This window comes from Berghia stephanieae, chromosome 14 (genome assembly GCF_034508935.2).
Source record: "Berghia stephanieae isolate SIO BIC M18660-M18661 chromosome 14, UCSD_Bste_1.3, whole genome shotgun sequence".
NCBI classification, from domain to species: Eukaryota; Metazoa; Mollusca; class Gastropoda; order Nudibranchia; family Aeolidiidae; genus Berghia; species Berghia stephanieae.
In genome coordinates, this window is record NC_088373.1 from 13,219,061 (window position 1) to 13,222,438 (window position 3,378).

The 3,378-nt window shown below is 35.8% G+C and overlaps 1 protein-coding gene across 1 annotated transcript in view; it reads left to right on the plus strand.

Annotated features, from left to right (window-relative positions):
• The first annotated feature begins 528 nt into the window (after positions 1 to 528).
• Positions 529 to 3,378, plus strand: part of LOC144960105 (uncharacterized) — a 74,487-nt gene continuing 71,637 nt past the window's right edge. Inside the window, exon 1 of the mRNA XM_078893065.1 lies at positions 529 to 772. The gene's annotated coding sequence lies outside the window, so the exon portion shown is untranslated. The remainder of the gene's footprint in view (positions 773 to 3,378) is intronic.

The following is a 3,378-nucleotide window of genomic DNA, read 5'->3' on the forward strand; positions in this document are numbered from 1 at the left end:
TTTGTCAGAAAAAAATTGTAATATCGCCCAACAGGCGTCATGTCTCCTTATACTTGTTACGTGTTGCTGTTGGTCAGAGACCCTTTGTAAAGTGCTTTGAGCACGTTTAATGGATATTGCGTTATATAAAAGCTCAAGTTTTTGTTCTTTTTAAAATATGTTCTAACTTTTTTTTTTTTTAACTGTTTGCTGACAACTGATTATTCGTATTTTAGTCTGTTTTGTCATGCAAGTCATGCAATACGCCACTTTACAACATCTCAATCATGTCTGAAGCTTTTATTGTGGACACGTTGCATAATTTTAATCATTGATCTTCTCAGCCAAAAAGATCTACTAGGTAAAATCATATTATTATTATCATTGATGTTATTATTATAAGACAATAACTGACTCTCTTTTTTCTTTTCTTTGTGTTATCTCTATCTCTATTAAAATGTGATAAATATAATATAATATAATCTATATTTTTTTTCTTTGTCGTTGGTAAAATTTTCATTTGAACTTTCACCGATTGAACACCTTCTCTCAAATTAGGTCATGGAAAATATAGTTAAAAATAATTATACAGCCAAAGTGTTAACTTCTTTATCATTATAGATATATAGAGTAAATATATTCGTTTCTGTGGATTACTATAGAGATTCCGTGGAAAGATATTAGTTGTATGAGATGGAGTTGTGAATGGTGTGTTTGCTTGAAGTTCCACAAAAAAAGTTTCTCTTTGTGTTGTTATATTCTTCATGGATGTGGGATGATCCGGTCTTTAAAGGTAAGAGGTGATTATTTATTGTCATGTAATAATAACAGTAGGCTACAGATTTATTGTTTCCATTATGGTAATATTAAAACAATTTAATATCAAAATACCAATTGATGAATGAAAGTCACTCAGAAATTGTAAAATCTTTTTTAAAACGAGTTTCATCTGAAGATGATGATGATGATGATGATGATGATGATGATGATGATGATGATGATGGTGGTGGTGATGATGATGATGATGATGATGATGATGGTGATGAAGGTAATGAATGTAATGAAGAAGAAGAAGAAGAAGAAGAAGAAGAAGAAGAAGAAGAAGAAGAAGAAGAAGAAGAAGAAGAAGAAGAAGAAGAAGAAGAAGAAGAAAGAGGAGGAGGAAGGGGAGAAGGAGGAGGAGGACGAGGACGAGGACGACGACGAGGAAGAGAAAGAGAGGGATGAAGAGGACGATGAGGAGGAGGTGGATGATGATGATATAGAGGAGAAGAAGAAGAAGAAGAAGAAGAAGAAGAAGAAGAAGAAGAAGAAGAAGAAGAAGAAGAAGAAGAAGAAGAAGAAGAAGAAGAAGAAGAAGAAGAAGAAGAAGAAAAAGAAGAAGAAGAAGAAGAAGAAGAAGAAGAAGAAGAAGAAGAAGAAGAAGAAGAAGAAGAAGAAGAAGAAGAAGAAGAAGAAGAAGAAGAAGAAGAAGAACCTTGGCACATTCTTAGACTCTGGACTGTCGATGGAACATCAGGTTAATAATTTGGTTAGATCTATCTTTTTCCAACTAAAAAAGATTGCTTCCTTTAGACGGTTCATATCTGAGGATGTGACCAAACACCTGGTTGTGTCCCTCGTACTATCGAAATTGGATTATTGTAATGGTCTGTTGTTTGGCGTTTCGCAATACAATCTGAAACGTCTTCAGATTGTCCAAAACAGCGCTGCCAGACTAGTATTCATGAAGCGTAGGTGCGATTCTGCCAGACCTCTGCTTCATGACCTGCATTGGCTGCCTGTTGAGAAAAGGATTAAATTCAAAGCTTGTGTCTTAGTGTTTCGTTGTCTTGGAGGTACTGCCCCTTCCTACCTTTCGGAGCTAGTTGAAAGATATTCAAAACCCCGCCCCTTACGTTCGGCCAGTGATTACACCAAACTAGTTGTCCCTCGAATACGGAAAAATTCTGCAATGAGATCCTTTTCTTATTTCGGACCCTCTGTTTGGAACGCCTTACCACAGAGCATTCGTGAAAAAGAATCTTTGTCTATTTTTAAACGTTCGCTTAAAACATATCTATTTCGTCTTTAGTAGATGGTATGAGAAGCAAGATAGGTCTGTTTGGTTTGTGTTGTGTGTTGTGTGTGTGTGTGTGTGTGTGTGTGTGTGTGTATGCTTGTGTGTGTGAATGAGTATGTTTCAGCCAAAGTAATTTGTAATTTAAGCGCTTAGAGTCTGGTGTCTCGGAGTTATAGCGCTATATAAGTTTTCAGCATTATTATTATTACTACTATTATTATTATTATTATTATTATTATTATTACTATTATTATTATATTATTATTATTATTATTATTATTATTATTATTATTATTATTATTATTATTATTAAGAAGAGTTCGTAAAGCACAAAATTTATCAGAATTTCCGCCATTTTCCGCTCGCGTTTCTTTTCTTTTTCTTTGTAAAAAACACCCACCCCCCTCCCCCACCTTAAGAAAACAAAAACTAACAAACAAAACAAAAACAAAAGTTAATAACAAAATGAAAAACAAAACATAGTTATACACTTTAAAAAAAAAGGATAAGCTAATTTTAGTAACATCACGTGACCTTCTACTGTTTGTAAACATACGAGCGCCGCCTGGCATCCCGCCGTGCTAGCTATTCTTAATTGCATCGGGCTGACGTTAAATTTTACCTGAGTAACATATCAGGAAAGAGTTACTGGAATAAAGTAAACAACTGAAACGTTGTGTATGAAATAATGCTAGAAAAATGGAAGTAACTTGAAAAAAAAAAGTATGTGTAGTCCATCAGAGCCATTCTGCCCATGGCGGAGCCGGAGTTTATCCCGGTTTCTATAGCGTGAAGCGGACAAAAGCAATTGCTGGCTATCCTTTGGATAGGACTCTAGTCTATCGCAAAGTACTTTCCGCGAAAACTAACAGACTCAGCTACCCATTCACTAGTAGGTCGACAGGGTTGGTGGGTGATTGGGGGTGGGTGGGGGTTCAGAGAAAAAAAATAATCTCGATTGCACCCAGGATCGATCTCGGTCGCCTTTGCGTGTGAATCTAGTGCTCTACCAACTGAGCTATCGGGACCCCACGAAATAATTTTACTCTGTCATTTCTTTACCACTGGGATATAATAGTCCTTTGGCACCAATCCAAACACAGGTGCACTGGCACCGATTGGATTTGATTCGTTTGTAGACAGTTCCTGGAAAAGGGATAAAAGATATATGCTCACAACATCCGCCATCCGGATAAAGATAGTTCGAAGTTGATGTCACTCACTTCTTTGTCATTGTTTTTTGCCATCCTCGTTTATAAGTAATTCTCATTAAACTGTATTAACCTGACTATAAACGATCATGGTTACACAAAGTTTTGTGTGTTGGTCCGTTATAC